Here is a 17,957-nt window from a genome sequence, read left to right as displayed (position 1 = left end):
GCATACACTGTTACTGAGCGATTTCCTTGTCGCAGAATTCGGATCTTATTTGTTGCAACACGAGTTGCATCGTGTTCACCATACATAGATCGAAACTCCGCCAAAAAAGCTTCCAAATTGTCCAATATTGGATTTCGTTGTTCAAGAAAAGACGAAAACCATGATAATGCAGAACCAGAAAGTAGAGTGCCAATAAACCTGACTTGTGATCCTGGAGTTGGATAGCTTTGCGGTTGAAGTTCAATTGCCAATTGTACTTGATTGATGAACCCTTGAAACTTTGATCTCGTACCATCAAATTTCTCAGGTAAGGCAATTCTTGGTTCTCTAGTGCTTATAGGGTGTTGTACAATTGGAGAAGGAACGTGATTTGTTGTAGATGTTGAAGCAGCTCCGATCATCTCTATATCTCCACTTTCTGCTATTCTTGTTCTTTCATGTATTGGTGAATTGAGTTGATGCATCGCAAGCATTAACTCCCTCATTTGCTCTTGCATTTGTGCCATTGCACTCTTCATTTCAACAAGTTCTGCCATAATGACACTAAGAAGAAAAATTTGTTTGATATTTCTCAAGACAAAAGAAAAGAAAGACTTGATAACAAAGAAGATACTAAGAACAATATCAGTTTAGAAGTGGGTAATCCGCAAACTTCTAATACGCTTATGTCTTGTCAAGAGAAAGGGGTAATCCACTCTTACTCAAGAAAAAACAAAGCTCTGATATCGTAAGTGTACTCTTGTCAATCTGTCAAGGACAAAGACTCGATGAGGAAAAATATACACCAAAAGGCTATCTCGATATAATAAGTCAAAATATAAACAAGTAGGTATATTAAAAGGAAACTAGAATGGCTATTGCCACAAGACAAGAAACTAAAGACTCTTGAACCTGGACTAGAAGCAAGAAAGGAGTTGACAAGAGTGAAGAAGCCTTCACTCTTGTCTCTATATATACTATCTAACTAGGGGCTACGTGGCGACGTTCTATAGGACCTCCAATATGTGTTGACTTTGTAGAACACATGCCTTGACTTACAAGGCAAGTTTTTCTACATGTGGGCCACATAGTTAGCTTGATCTTCAAGCTAACAACATGTGTGGCACATGGCCAACTTGTTGACCATGTTTCTAATCCAAAAAGTCAATTAAAGATACCTATGAAGTCAAAGCAGTGTCTAGGAAGTTTCTAGGAAGCTTCTATATTAAATATTATATAATTAACTTACTTTTATCTACTTTTACTTACTTCTACCTATTACTATATGTAATTATTAGCTTACATGATTATGGCCGTGACACAAAATCACCTAAGTTGAGATCCTTCACAATACCTTTATTATTGGATCTTTGATGTTTGATTGACATATAAAAGGAGGTTTGATTGCTAGAACATGCATAGGACAATGTTTATGCATTCAAAGAGACAATAATGTAGATTTTAAGTAATTATAGTAAAAAAATTATATTTCTAATTTTGATATAATTTTTTTGAATTAATATTTATTTATTATTTTTACTTTTCAATATAGCTCAATGAATAGTATTTGATAGTAGAATAGTAGAAGACTAAGCACTAGAAGTATTCTTTTTATAAAAAATACTACTATATTTGACTATCTATTGCTTTAAATAAAATCATCTAAAATAGTTATGGCTATGTAATTTCTTTCTAAATCTAAGCTTTGACCTAAATTCTTATGAAAAATCCTTGTCTTTAATGACAAAAATATATAAGTATTATCTCAATTAGCCTTTGTTGGTTTTTTTCTAATCAAACATCTCTTGTGATTGAAAATCTAAGATTAGATCAATGTCAACCTCATTGAATTTATAATAATAGTATCAAGATTCAAAATGCTATAATGAGATTATCTTGTGCTAACATTTGTATCAAAAACCTAGATGCAAGCAACTCTTACACAAAGTCATGTTTACTTTGGTATTCACCTTTTATATTTGCAACCATGGCAGCCACAGTTTGACCTTCATATATCAATTTAAATTTGCATATCTGTCTAGATTTTCTTTTTAAAAGTAGATGACGTTTTTTATAGAATATTGCCCTCAGTATGCTCATATATTGAGAAAGTATTTTGAGCAAGAACTCAAGAGGATTACTTGAAAAAATCTTTTATATCTAGACTATATGTTTTGGTATCAAAAATAACATAAATTTCCTTGTATATAATACTATCAATTTCTTTTTTATTAAAAAAAATAGAAATCCAAATTAAATACAAAGGTATTGCTTTATATTACTTCTTATGTTTAGAACTAATACAAAATACCTTTGAAAAACTTGAATTTGTGTACATTAGAAAAAAATCAATTAAATAACATAGAACTTCATATTATTAAATCATATATCCAAAAAAAACTATCATTTAACTATCTTAAGATGGAAGAATTACAAAGAATAGAAAAAGAGACTTTGGATGTCATCAACATCCTTTGCTTTATATGCTAGATACCAAAACTCAAGCAAGGATCACCTTACCTTGCCTTCTCTCTTTCAAGACCTTGAATATAGAATAATTGAAAAAAAAAAAAGATAAAATAACTAAATTATTATATACATGAGGCCTAGACTAGTTGGCACCATCTTATTAAAAAAAAAAAAAAAAAAAAAAAAAAAAAAAAAAAACTGATCTTGTCTAGCTTATTTAAAATTCAAATGGAAGAGTTATTAAAGTTTTCTTCTACCTCAAAAGACATTGACAAGTATTTATAAATTTGATCAATTATCTACATGCTCAACTCAAATCCACAAAAATATTAATTGAGTGTAATGTCAAGAGAGGTTATAGAGACTTCAATTTCTCTTCCTACCAATATCATCTAAATAATTGATGGAATCTATAAGAGTTATTAGAAGCAATTACAAAAAAAATTGTTCTACACATATAGATTCATATATAAGACTGTCTCTATATATGGATGGAATTTGACAAAGTAGATCCACAAGTGACAAAACCTTGTCAATAGTAATATTGTATGTCACATTATAATTCAACTATAAATTTTGGCAAATGATGACTTCTTTTACTTTAATAAATCATAGCTCTAGTAAACTAATATGAATAATTTTAAAGTTTGTATACATTTCAACTAAGAGATGGCCTTAAAAGATTGGTATCTCTCACTATACTAATTACATATTTGAAGTAGACATAGAGCTATCTGGTACATGGAAGGATCATGATGTAATACTCATTAAAATTGTGCTATAACCAATATCTTTTATTAGCATAGACAAAGACTTATTATTATATTTGCTAACAAAAAAAATTAGGTATCAAAGAAGAAGAGACTTTACAAATAGAATTTTGGAGGTACAAGCCATTGGAACTTTAATTATAATGGATACTACCACCAATATTCCTTTAACCACTTCATACATTACAAAAAATAATACCATTCTAAATTTGCAAAGGCTTCTTCCTTATCAATTGTCACCTATTACACCATAGAAGCTCTTATTAGATTTTTAAATGAATTATGAAAGAGTGGTATGGTTGTTTTTAGAAAGCATCATGGAAGCCATGGATTTTGACAAGATTTGAATCAACTAGATTTGTATACTCTACAATAACTTCTAGTATTTGGTGGACATTAATAGAAAAATTAGTGTAATTTTTAAGCTATCATACTTAATTAGTTAAAATTGCTAGATTGCTCCTTTTGTATATTTCTTTATCACAGATTGCTTAGATTACTTTTTAAAATGTGTAGAAAGAATATAAGATATCTGACATCTAGACTTTTGATTTTTGCATTATGAATCAAGAATTTCTAGACAATACTAATATGTACCTTAAAAGCAATAAGAAGAATTTACATAAAAAAAAAAATAGTACTATCTTTGTTTGTATTAATTGAAGGTTCTTAGATAAACTAGGATAATCCTATCTTATTTAGATATTACAAGAACTTAGACCATTTATGTGAAATATAGTAGAATATTTTTGGTAGCTAGGACTTATAGAGATGAGTTGTTGATTTGGATTCATGATTAGCTTTTAGGTCTTTCAATGACTACAATGACTAGTTTTAAATGGAAACTAATATATTAGGCCACCACTAAATTAATGTTGGCCAAAAAAGTCCTAATTATGAACCAAAGGTTATTTACATCAATTTGGTTCATTGCATCATGCTAGAGCCTTAATTGCTATTCCATCTACAAAGTGGGGGTATTAATTAGAAATTATATCTAAAGCAATAAGAATAGAGAAAAACACTATTGAAAAAAGATTGCATAAAAATCTTTGATTATACTTTACAAATTTTGCAGTTTAAAAATTTTAGATCCAAATGCTCAGATAAAGGCATTACCAGCTAAACTAATAATTTGTAGCCTTTTCTTTGGCCACTCATCTTAGAAGGTCATCTTCCAATATAGACCTTGTTTATTACAACTTAAATGGGGAGGATGTTGGCCACTCTATATATAATTTATGTTCTTTACTAAGTATATCCATGGTTTGGGATTTGATGTATATTATGCAATATGAAACGCCTAGAAGAGTATCAAGCATTGTCTTATTTTCTAACATCCATTCAATGCCAAAACCATTGGTGGACTTTGTCTTTTTTAGAATGCAAAAATCTTCACCACCTCGAATTGCATATTAAGCAATTCAGCATATTTTTTTTTATTGCACCTAGATACAAAAGAATTTCTTTCAAATAAAGGATCTTTAAAATGCTCAATCCAAAATATGAAAAAGTGAAGATGTAATTAGGTATCATCATATAATCCAATGATGTCTTGATATACTGGCCGCTATACCAAACACATAGAACCTATCACAATTAACAATGTTTCAAGAATTTAAATGGGTCACTATTCTCAATGATAGTAACCAGACTACACAATTTATTCAATTGCATGGCTTCTATAAGGGCGTCTTGTTTTATTTTTCATCCCTTAGTATCTACATCTTGCTATTTGACTCCATTGTTACAATAATGAGATGGAATTTACATCAAGTATGGATACTGATCTAGAATCAAGACTTTTAGTAAATAATTTTCAACTGTGACTTGACTTACAAGAGCTCCATTTTATTACTAAGCTTAGTCTATAATTTACCTTTTGAACTTGGAAAGTAGAAATGGTGCATACTCCCTTTTTTTTTTTTTTGAAAATGGAGTTTTTTCAATATTCTATAAATAAAAAATAAAAAATAAAAAATCAAGTGGCAATGTTGAAAAAATCCCAATTGTCACACTTCCATATATTAAAAATGAGACTTAATATAACTGATTTAAAATCCAAAAAAGCCATCAAATTGATTTGGGATCCCAATAAGCCATCAAAACTCCAAACCTTCTTTTGAAAAATCAATTTAGGTGATTTATCAACATGTAGCTAGTGTATGATTATGTATTTCGTAAGGAATTGCCAAGGTTGAACAAGGACTACTACTAAAACCCTCAAATACTATTTGAAATAGTGTCATGAGATCAACCAAATTTGGAATTTCTTTGGTACTATATTGCTTGTAATTGGCCATTATAAGCAATTCCCATGGCAGGAAATCCTCACTAGAATTCTCCTAAACACAAGTCTGCTTGACATATACCAATCTGCCACATGTTGCCTCAGGCTGGCGGATGACATTCTTCAAGCCTCAATCATGTGGCAGGTCTTGTGCGCACTGTGTAGGATGGTTTTTGCAAATGAAACAATGGAAAAAGCTTTAGTAATTTACCAGGCCCGGCAAAAAAATCTTTCCAGGCATGGCCCAACGAAACCACATCCTGAGTTAGAATATCAAAGTAAAAAAGTTTATGTACAGCGGCCTAAATCAACATGGCACAGCTTACTTACTGAAAATACTCGACGTGTGTAGGAAAAAAATATAAACAAACACCAAACTAACTAACAAATAATAAAAACTTTAAAAAGCTTTGTTCTCATTTTTAATTACGTCATAAGGAGAAGGAATTCTGCAGAATGAAATTTCATCCTCATTACTAAGGTGTGCATTTCCTATCCCAATTCTTGAATAATAGCTTCATCATCTTATGTAATCCACAAAAGGATATAAAAATTTACCTTCAGCAGCAAAAGACTACCCTTATGTTTCCAAAAACAGAAACAAGAACAAATTGGAACCATGCTTCGTTCTTAGACCAGTAGTTGCCGCTTCAATCGCAGCTCAACGCATTTTGCAGTCTCGGAGGGACAGGTGCAGTCTTTTCTTTTCGTCCTGCAGCTGAGTGAAGGATCTAAGCTGCCGATACCAACTTCGAAGAGCAATCAAACTCGCGACACTGACATGAGCGATCAGCTTGTTGGAGATCATGGACTCATTCAGTAATGCAGGAATTCCAGATTTTTTTGCATTCTAGACAACGTCGTCGAATTCAATCCTTGCTTGAAATTACAGGTTAGTTGTAGAACCAACTAGATATGAAAGGATCTAGATTAATCGGTTGCTGTCGAGGTCTTCAATAGCATGCACTCAGTCCCAGCCTGAGTTGTTGCAGTTTTCAGCTCTAACTTAGCCATGGCAGCGCCCCAGGGTTGCGGTTCTACTTTTGCTTTTTGCAACACCGACAAGTTAGCCGTTCAATCTTGTCGAGATCGCCCCGCTCGAGCAATCTACAACCCATTGCTTCTCCTCTGTGTTACGATGAGTATGAGGCACCCAAGCCAACTTCATTTAGGCTAGCCAGCAACTTGTTCAAGACTTCTGCAATACACCTCGGACCGTCTCTCATACTTTCTTTCAGAACCCAAGTGGATGGCTACTTAACCTCCTAACACCAATTACTAGTCAAAGAAGCACTTAAAATTGTGTTCGAGCTGTAAAGTACACGTTTTGATTATTCCAATTATTTCAATGTGTTTGTTCTAAAATAGTGTATGATAACAGCAACAGGTTTTCGGAACGACTGACAACACAAAGTGAAGTTTGTTCTGAACGGCTTGCCGGCTTTTGCTCTGCATTAGTTTATCCAAAATTTTGGTTGTGTCATAGATGCATAATAAAAAGAGCAGCTCATCAAATAGCCTACTATTAATTTGCATCACACGTTTGAGATAAAAACTTAACATCTAAATGTATTTAAGGTGATGAGAGGGTGAGGCTTACGAATCAGATTGATATCCTGCACTGTGCATACTGAGCGACTAAAAGCATTTTCCACGGCTCACCGAAACCTTTTGTTGTATGGAAATTTCAGATGGTCAAGTCGAACATTAGAACAAGCTACTGTTCATCTGAAGGAGCAAGTTCTCTTCATGATCTTCCCCCTAGGTTCGTTCAAACTTATCATCTTACGCTATCAAATTGATTGGGTGGAATTAATCAGCGAGGAATATTTATATTTCGACTAGCTATGCTCTCTTGTTCAAACTTGGAATTCACCAAAATAATAATGATTTTGCGCCACCGTCCGCTAAGGTCGCTTTCGTTGTGTGCTTTCTCATCATCTTCGTCTTCGAAAATCCAGATCTTTGCTTACAGTCTAGAAAAACTAAAACCTAGCAGTAATTAATCCATGTGTCACACAGAATTGAACAACCGACTCAACGCACCGCTTTGAAACTCGACACCGAACCTTATGAACTGGTGTCAGTTTTTCAGACCCCCCACAAGATGCACTGATTTGTAACAAAACTGGTCTTTTGAGCCGCAATTCCAGAACTTATTGCCAAATAGATTAATTTCGAGACATGCTAGATGCAGCAATCACGTCTGTCCTTGATGATTCATGAGAGACCAAAGTTCCAAGACAATGTTTGGCCGTTTTTGTTTTTTTCCCCCATTCACTACCCCCAGCGCCATCCGAACCTTCATTGTGCTCCTAACCACAGAAAGCCTTGATCATGCGCTAAAAGTCAATAGCATGACCTCGTAAAACACCAAACCACTTCCTCGGTTAGCTGTAAAGTAGTGTGTTCAGAATAGTACCCACCGGCTCCCGAGGATCTTATCTTCCAGAGAATATTAATCTATTTCGTTCTCTCGGGTCCGCACTCATGACGACTGAGCTCCTGAGCCCATGATTTGGATGGAATTCCAATTTTTCCACCGTCTGACGAATTCCTTCCACCGTACTAGATTAATTAGCATGTTGGATGTTTTGGATCGTAGCTCCACTGTCGGACAAAATTATTCTCGTGGCCAGCCAACACCCTCGTTCCCTGCAGTCATCCATTCCCACAGTAAGGGCCAGCTCGAAGTTTCCTTTTAATTCTTCCATCACACCGGCTGGTCTGGTGTGTGTAAGAAATACACTGTTGGTACTTCCACACATGTGTTAGAATTCTGTCGCAAAATGATGAGCGAGTAGTCAGAGCTGCCCACTCAAACGCGGCAGACCAAGTTCCAGAGTCTGGCAAGTTACACCCCTTGTCGTTAGCCTTTGTTCCTCACGGCCTACTGCAGCACTGAGCTTCCTAGTGTTAAATTAGAGCGGTTAGCTGTGGTGCCCAACCTCTTCTGCGTAGCACCATTTAAGTGAGATCGAAGGCAATCTCTGCAGACTCATGCGCTGGATGATTAGAATGCGGTGAACGACTCCGGACAACATCATAGAACCCACTGCGCTAAAGTGCTCCACAAGTTCTCCCTTGTGTGGGGAGCATAAATTAGAAGCCGTCCAGCGCTCGTCCGACCCTTCAAACCATCCGTGCAGCAGTGTGTAAGAATACATGTTTATTTCTCCAGACCTAAAAGTGTCACTGTGGAGGAAAAGGCAAACCTGGAACAACACAGTGGTCGCAATTATTTGACCACCAGGGAGCCTCTAGTATAACTATCTGGAGAGAGAGAAAAAAAGAGAAAGAGAAAGATAGGAAGAAAGAACATATATAAATACACAAACATAAAATAGATGTATCTTAATCTGGACAACACGAGGACAACTGAAAAGGAAAGCAAGTGGCGGTTCCAATAATTGAACCGTGTGGATTAGATGGCCCCCATCCAGATCACCATGGAAGAGACAGTTGAAGAAAGGACTTCCCCTCACCCATATAAAATTAAGTGAGCAGCCCCCCTTGCCGATCGCCCAACTGGGCTCCAACACTCTCTTACACTATTTTCCCGCATCACTCAGGATATAGAATAGCCACGATCCCATGGTCCCTGGAACTGCAACTCCAACAAGCATGGAAAGAAGCCTTGGTTGGCTCAGACCCCGCTAGGTTGTGGATTCACCGCCCGATGTCGCGAGATCATCCCCGGCACCAACCAGTCTTGCATCCGTGTCGTGCCTGATCTGCTGCAGCAGGTGCCGCCGCACCGAGGACCGATCAGTCGATGAACGTTAGACTCGTCCCGCCCGGGCCTGATCCGTCAATCCATCGATGCTCTCCCATTCCTTGCCCTCTGGACCTCCCCATCGGTAAAACAAAAAAACAAATCCCACAGTGCTCTCGAAGATGTGGGTTGCGATCCCCTGGTGCCGAAGCCGAAGCTGGGCTTGGTTGGGTCGTGGTCCGATCGCCCTCTGCGGCGCCGGTGCCGATGAGCGGCGACGAACGGGGCCATTCCTCCTCCGATCTAGATCCACCAACCAACTCCACTGTTTTTTTCTCCATTAAAACATATAAGCTGTAAGCACCCAAAATATACACGTTTCAACTTAAGTAAGCAGTCTTTATGGTGTTTAGGGTTGTGATCACTCATTTATTAAATGTAACAACTTTCCATTGTATTGGAATAGTTTTCTTTTATTATCATAGAATAGGTAAACCAAAAAAATAAAAATTGAATATATATATATATATATATATATATATATATATATTTAAATTCTATAAATTCCAAATAAATAATGATTAAATTCTAAAAAAAATATGAAACTTCTCTAATACAAATTTAAAAAAAGAATTTAAAACCTACCTCACAATCTACATTTGAATAACCTAATAAAAATATTAATAAAATAAATAAATAAATTGACCATCATAAGATCTTAAAAGCTGATAGATTTATACAAATGACAAAAACCTACAAACCAAGTAATTACTTTAAGGAATTCACGTTTTTTTTTTATCTAGACGTTTTAAATTGAGCACATTTATCAGACATTAAACTTACTAAAGTAGTCACATTAAAAATAAAAATAAAATGATTTAGGATTCCTCTTATTTATTTTTATTTTTATTTTTATTTTATTGCTACTTGCTAAAAGTCATCCATTAAAAGCTTTAAAAAGTAAGGAAGAAAATCTTAGAAGTCGATTAAAATTAACCTTTGTTACAATCAACTTCTCAAGATCAAAAAAAATGTTGATTATATAGTGAAATTGAGAATATTCTATACAATCAATGTTGACTATAATGAGTCTTTATATTGTTAATATGATTCATATTATTAATATCAAAGATTCTTATCACATTATTAATATGTAATTAATATTAACAATATTTTAATATTATAAATGATTTAATGATATTAACAATGATATTATTGTTGATGACATAATAATATATTTATTAATATATATATATATATATATATATATATATAAGAATATTGTTAACTTATTCTCATGAACATATATATTTACATCAATAGTTACTTATATGATTGGATAGAAGTAGGTAAATATAGATTAATTTCATAAAGTCTTCTAGATGAGCTTCATAGAAGCTTCATAGATGTAGTATTGACTTTAGATGTATTTATAGAATAGAAACTTGGCCAACAAGTTAACCACATATTGGTAGCTTGTGGAATAAGTTAACTATGTGGTGCATACATAGATAACATGCCTTGCAAGTTAAGACATGTGATTAGCAAAGTCAACATGTTTTGGAGGTCCCATAGGACATTGTAACATAGCTCCTAGTTAAGAATATATATAGAGGCAAGAATGAAGCCTTCCTCACTCTTGTCAACGTCTTTCTAGTCCTTAGTCTTGTTTCAAGACTTTCTAATCTTCTTTTTTTTGGCAATAGCCATTCTAGTTTAATATTACATCATCTTTTGAGTGACTTTTTAGTTCCCTTCTTTAATACATGAGTATATTGAGTATTCTCTTTCTTTGAGATTCATATCCTTAATACTTATTGTTGATTAGAATAATATATTTAATATTTAATTTCTTTTGAAATTTAGTAATATACTATACTTGCTTTTGGTGACATCATCTAGATTAAAAAATATATTTTATATCTTTATTTTTTGAATCAAAACTAATCTTTCTTCAAACCACATGTCAATTTTAAATTATGCCACTTAAATGTGTCCAACTAACAATCCAAAACAAGAAAAAGATGTATTAACAAAAGATTGATAATCTAAAAATAATATTAAAAGAATTAATTAAAAAAATTTGGTACTATAAGATAATAATATCTAAGATTATTTTTGATAGGAAGTCTTGACCAAAATTATCTTATAATGTGGAAAAATATCAAAACATATTAAAATTAACAAGTAGTATTATTTAGAAGAGGCCTTCATGATTTAGGTATGTAATCTCAAAAGTAAAAAATCCTCACTTTAGTAATATTGTTCTTAAATTTGAAAGTAAAATACTTTGCTAAAGTACTAAGAATTGACAAAGATACATATAAATTTTTTTGTTGGATGGTTTACAAATTTAATAAAGAGAAATAACTTAAAAAACATTGTCTTGTACGATGAAGCAAAAAGTGGTCTATACTAGCAACTTAAGAAGGAGCAGAAAAAATTGTATAAGTCCTACAAGCTTATGCACCATGCAATATCTTCAATTTTCATGAAATTTTATGCTTTTAAATTGAACTTTAGCAAATGTTGTAATAAGTTGCAAATAAAATAAAATAAAATAAAATAAAATAAACAACAAATTAATTTATTATTTGATGTAAATAGTGATAGATGAGACAAAATCCTTCAAATTCTTATAAGAAAGTAAAAAAATCCATGTAATTTCAAGTATTGAGACAATTTTTAATAAAATACCATCATAATACAATTATATAAATGAATTCAATAATTTTTCTTAAATAAATTGCATTATTCAATTAAAAGATGTAGAATCAAAGAAGAAATATTCTTATATTTTGTGATAATGCTTTTATTTAGTTTATAAATAACAAAGTTTTATTAGAATTTTTACATGTCTAAGTGAATTTATTGCCATCTCAGTCCATAGCTAACTTGCAACCATGCAATGCTAGAATCATTATCAATTCTAAGTTGTAATATAAGAAACTAAAACTTCAACACATTATGGCCAAATTGATAACATTTCAAATAATTAAGTCTCAACAAATATACATAAGATTAACTTATATGAAGTAATTACATTTATTGAAAACATATAAAGAGAAATGAATTAGAAAATGATTGCAAATTACTAAAAATATATAGAGATCTTTCTTCCTTCACACATAGCTACAATTGACAATAATATACATCTCCGTGATAGTAAGATTTTCCAAAATGCGCATGTAGATATTATATTTCTATTCAATGAGCTCCTACATTGAGGAGTAAATAATTTGATGATTTTATTGGAATCAATGAAAATGCAATGGGTGTTGATGAATTTTTCAATCAAGAGAACTTGGCTTTAGTTGCTAAACTAAACAAAGATGGAGCAGAAGATGCCATTCACAATAAAGATAGTGATGTTGACGTGCAAGTAGTTAAGACAAGAGATGGAATAGTTGGCAATCAAACATTTTCAAGTTGCATAGAGTACAATAATGATTCTAAAAGTCATAAAGATAATCTAACAGTTGCCCAAAGGCTATTGCACACTATAAAACATCTAACAATTAATAATAAAATATTTATAATATGTATATATATATATATATATATATATATTAAAGTTAGACATGTGATTAGATGGTTTACTAGATAGTTAGTTAATTAACTACGTTCAAGGTTATTTTTGGTGGTATAAATTGAGACCAAAAAATAGATTAATTATAATCTAAACTTGACTTTAATAAAATTAATTATAATGAGAGTTAAATATATCATTTTTTAAAATTTTATATTTTAAATATTTACTATTTAAAATAAAATGAATAATAATGATTAAAAATATTTATTTTAAGTTTTTTATGTTTACTAGTATTTTTATTGGCACTTTAGCATTTTATAGAAGTAAAGGGAATTGAATGCATGAAGAAAAAATAAATTATATTCAACTATTAGATTTTATATAATTTAGCAATAAAATAGATATGATAACTAATATGTGTATGTAATTTTTTTTATACATATGATATTACAATAAAAATTTTAAATCTTGTTTTTATTTTTAAATCAAAATACTTAATATAAAAATTTATATGTGATTTTTTCTTACTACATTAAACATGTTAATTAATAGCCTAAATGTTTTTCAAAATATAATTTTTGGTTGCATTGTTTATCTATAGTGACACAAACATTTGCTTTTATTTAAATATTTTGAACTAAAAACAAATGCATGACAATTAAAATATTGGTTGTCTAAGATTTCTTTAATATTATTATGTTTTAAGAATGGTAATAAATATTGTTGGAAAAAATCTTTGTACTAATTTATTTTTAATTTTTGCATACTTTAATCAAATTTCATAATATTCTCATTCACTTATTTTTATTTTAAACACATATTACCTAAAAATAAATCTAAGATATGATTTACTATAGAAAGTAATGTTTTACATGACGTATGTGTTCTAAGATAGATAATTATTAAAGATAAATAATTTTTAATTTAAACCACGAAATATTCTAGTTCTATAATACAAAGTTGGCGACTAATTAGATTTATACTTTTTACATCTTTTTTGAATGAGAAAATTTGTGTCTTCAAATCAAAACAAAAGAAGAAATAATCATTGAAATTCATAAGTTATTTTCCAGAATTATTTTTATTTTAAAACAAAACCTATATACTATTGCAATGTGAAAGATCTCAATTCCAATGACTACCTTAGATTTTTCTTTTCTTTACCTTATTTTTCTTTACCTGCTTTTATTTGGGACCATGTAACACAGTCAAAGAACAAACTCAATCTTGTAGCTTCTTTTTATTTATTTATTTTTCTTAAAATAAAAAGTAATATATTCTTAATTTAAATATTTACTTACCAAATTTAATTTTTAAAACTACATTTCTATACTGACAGTGAGTGGTATTGAAAATTAAATGGTTACTGAAAATTAAATGGTTATTGAAAATTAAATGGCTTACTCTTAGATGGTTTTCACACACACATATATATATATATATATATATATATATATAACTCGTAAATATAAAAAAATAGCATATTTAGTTGTAGATATAATACGCATGTTTTTATGTACATATGCATACATGCACACGTACATTCCACATAAAAGTATCTGAGAAAGGTATCCAATGAAAAAAAGAAAAAAAAAAAAGGCGAACTTAAGTTATTCACCCTGTTCCACGGAAACAATGGAAATTCAGGAAGCAGCAACTGCCTGGACAGGCCGGGCAGTTGGAGCCGGGCAGAAAAGGGCAGGTTGGGAGCTGCCCCCCTCCCTCCACGTCATCCCCCCCAAAGAGGAACCTCCCTTACAGTTGGGACCGGCAAAGTGGAATCTTCTAGAAATCCCCCCCCCCCCCCCCCCCCGAGACTTCGTTGGCCTCGGACCACGGGCCGCCGGGTGATGAGAGGGCGGGGTTGGCCAGATGATGGGATGGGTCCCATCATGGATTCCGGGTCTCGTTTCAACTCTCTCTCTCTCTCTCTCTCCCTCTCTCCATTCTCTTCTGTTCAGTTCTATTCCATTCCTTTGAGAAAAAGTGAAAGGAGGCAAGGATCTAGAAGAAAGTAGAAGAAGAAAGCACTGCCCCCCCCCACCCACATCATTAACGAACAAAAAAGTAACGAACATAAAGTTTTAAAAAGTAAAAGGCTGTACTCTCCCCTAGGACATGCGGCAGGTATCCTGCTGTCAAAATTAGGCTTTCTTGTGCAGGGACTCATGGAGAGTCATTTAGGATTACATACACATACGTATACACATAGAATTTATGAAGCGTTTTTTTAGTATTCAGTTAGAGTACTATTACTTTATTTACTTTAGTTAGGAATATTCTCGTTATTCTTTTTATAAAAACTTTAAGATCGTTTGTGAAAGTTTACTTTTCTTCTCATCCATGTTTGTACAATCCGATGACTTGTTACCAATCCCACAGATTGAAATGAAATAATTGTGATATACAAGAATGTTTGTCATAGAATGTTGGGGAAGTGAAATTCTTTGATTGGTTCCTAGCTGTGCTTGTACGAATGGAAAAGGAACAATATAAAGCCATATTTATTGAGCCTATTCACAATATTGCTTTGCCCATTGATACGAAAAACAATAGATTTTTGGTGGAAGGCTACTAATTAATCATTTTATTGTCTATCTTTATTTGGGTACTCTTATTATTATTAAGAATTCGTAATAACTTTGTACACTTCCTATTCAATGTAGGTATTGTTTTCAAAGACTAAGAAGTTAGTGTGATACTGGTTGAATCAAAATGTGTATTTTTTTTTTTTTTTTTTTTTTCTTGAAGAAAGCATAGTCCAAACATACAACACCATGCTTCAAATAGTAATAGTAATTGTTTCTACAAACATATATATATATATATATATATATGTGCAATTGTGTGGGACATCCATCTTATTTTTAGGCAATTAAAAAGATTGATGTATTCAAATAAATTATAGATTTTGTTGTATAAATAAGATCGATTTTATATTATATGAAGCCAATTTGCATAGAATATATTAGGGAAAATTACAAAAAAATCTTTCATATTAAAATCTATCAATTCTTGTATAGATACATGTATGTGAATGTTTGAACATATAGACACACAAAGTGTCTTGGTTCTGTTTATTACCATCAATTTTATTATAAATGTTGGTCATGTCAACAAAAAGAGGTTTTCATTTATATCCTTTGATTTGCCACTTCAGTGTGTATCTTTTATTTGACAATTTATCATTCTTTGTAATATACATTTATATATATATAAAGAAGGTACTGCTAATATCACCAACATTTTTGTTAATATTACTTATGTTGTTGCATCATGACCCACCACCTATTTGATATATATATATATATATATATATATATATAATCATTCATTATATATGGTATGTAAGAAAAGAACAAATATTTAAATAATAATAATTTTCTTGATTGAAATAAAATAACTCATGTTGGGTGAGTGGTGGGTCGTAGGGACAAGAGGAAAAATTGTGGTGACATTAACAACACTTCTTACATTAATTAATTAATTTATACTTTTGGCTAGTGTTGGGAAATCAAGGAGACAAATTACACTTCACGAAGATGTTATAAGAATGCTACAAATGGCGTGAGCATAACAAATGTAAACAAGAAAACCAACTTCTATTTTGGAAAAGAGCTGAGTCTTTGAAGAATCGTTAAAGAAGTTAATTATTACGAGAATTATGTATTGATCCATGTTGGATCCTTAACTTGGTAAAACCCCAAAACATCACCAAAATGCATCGATGCAAAAGCAATCCACTTTTAGGAGGTATGATGATTACATAAACTTGCGAAGAAATGTTCTGTACCCACTTTCCCTCCTCATCTAGCCTTTAAATGCGACATTGAACAATTATTACGTATAAGCTACACAAAATATTCTATCTACCACACAATAATACCATTCGATTCCTTTATGCGTTTTCTAGCTTCGGAAATAGGCAACGAGGGAGGGGGGACAGGAGAGCACGCCGAGACGGGATCCTATTCCCGCGAAGAGTTAGCTGTGGGCGGATATTCGATCGACGCAGCGAGATCTGGTCGCGGGCGCTCGCTCGCAGTGTACGTGAAATTTCCGATGGTGGGACGAGGAGGACGAAGAAGAAGCAGAAGCCCTTCGAAATTCGTTTTTGGAAGAAGATCCTGGAAAAAGGTGGTGTTTTGTTGCCGAAGAGGCACAAACATATGCGTAAGGAGGAAACTGGGCAGAGCAGTTCCTTCTTCGACTAAGTTACCTCATCGGAGATATTGGCGCGCGTGCTTAGCGGATGGATCACCTGGGCCATCCATCTCCCCCCACTTGATTGGAGCAATCTCTCTCGATTTCTCTCTCTTACTCTCTCGAGCTGTCTGTCTCTCACTCGCTCTCTCTCGCTGTCCTGTCTGATCGTGAAGGCTCCGGAATCGGGAATAAAGTAATTGCAACTCCACAAACGCCATTTACTTGACGTAATGCTGGAGCTCCGATTGGCTGTTGGGAAAGGGAGAATGTACCAAGTGATGGTTCAAATTCGCTGAAAAGTGCGTTTGTCTTAATGGAGTTTTTATTTTTTTGGCTTGAAGAAAGAATCCCTGAAGTGGCGGAGGAAAAGGCATAATCTGTCCACAATGAGATATGGGCTAAAACCGGCACGAAAGGAAAAGAAAAATCTCTGTCATGTCGTAATAATGCAGGAAAACGCCATGCCGCTCGAGATTCGAGAAGGTTGTATGCTTAAAATTCTCCTTCTTTACAGGGGGAAGGTTATTAAATAACCCGAAGTGATGGCCGAATCCGGACGATTCCCATTCAGCTTCCCCACAATACATGCAACTCTCTTCCCAGTTTGGCTTGAAGAAAGCCATTTTGTCCACCTAGCAGCGCCACATGCTTTCGCTCAGGAATCATATTTTGTGGGTTCTAGGCAAGCGCAGGCTTTCTCTGTCGCTCTCACCATTTCTCTTATCATTGCGTTGCGGGAAATGCGACGCAAGCGTCACCATAGTTCATGATTTGGAGCATGTGACGTATGCGTCGGCGTGAAATACCTCCACGGCTGACGGAGGCATTGAGAGCCGAGGTTTGTTTTCACTTCTGAATCACTAAACCAGCCAAAATTCACGGCTGAGCAATGCCCTTCACCAGCTAAACCCCATGTGGTTTTTTTCGTCATTTCTCAACTTCACTATTCGATTTTTGCTTCTTCTTCTGCTTCTTCTTTCCCTCTCCAGCTGCATG

At 33.0% G+C, this 17,957-nt stretch overlaps 1 long non-coding RNA gene across 1 annotated transcript; it reads right to left on the bottom strand.

Annotated features, from left to right (window-relative positions):
- Nucleotides 1-7,640: 7,640 nt before the first annotated feature.
- Nucleotides 7,641-9,531, bottom strand: LOC149986766 (uncharacterized). The gene is made up of 3 exons (XR_016499891.1): nucleotides 8,994-9,531; nucleotides 8,457-8,638; nucleotides 7,641-8,163 (listed from the first exon to the last, which is right to left on the bottom strand). It is a non-coding gene; the product is annotated as an uncharacterized LOC149986766 (long non-coding RNA).
- Between the last annotated feature and the right edge of the window lie 8,426 nt (nucleotides 9,532-17,957).

This window comes from Physcomitrium patens, chromosome 21 (genome assembly GCF_059467195.1).
Source record: "Physcomitrium patens ecotype Gransden chromosome 21, ASM5946719v1, whole genome shotgun sequence".
NCBI classification, from domain to species: domain Eukaryota; kingdom Viridiplantae; phylum Streptophyta; class Bryopsida; order Funariales; family Funariaceae; genus Physcomitrium; species Physcomitrium patens.
This window is presented reverse-complemented; position numbering and strand designations above follow the sequence as displayed.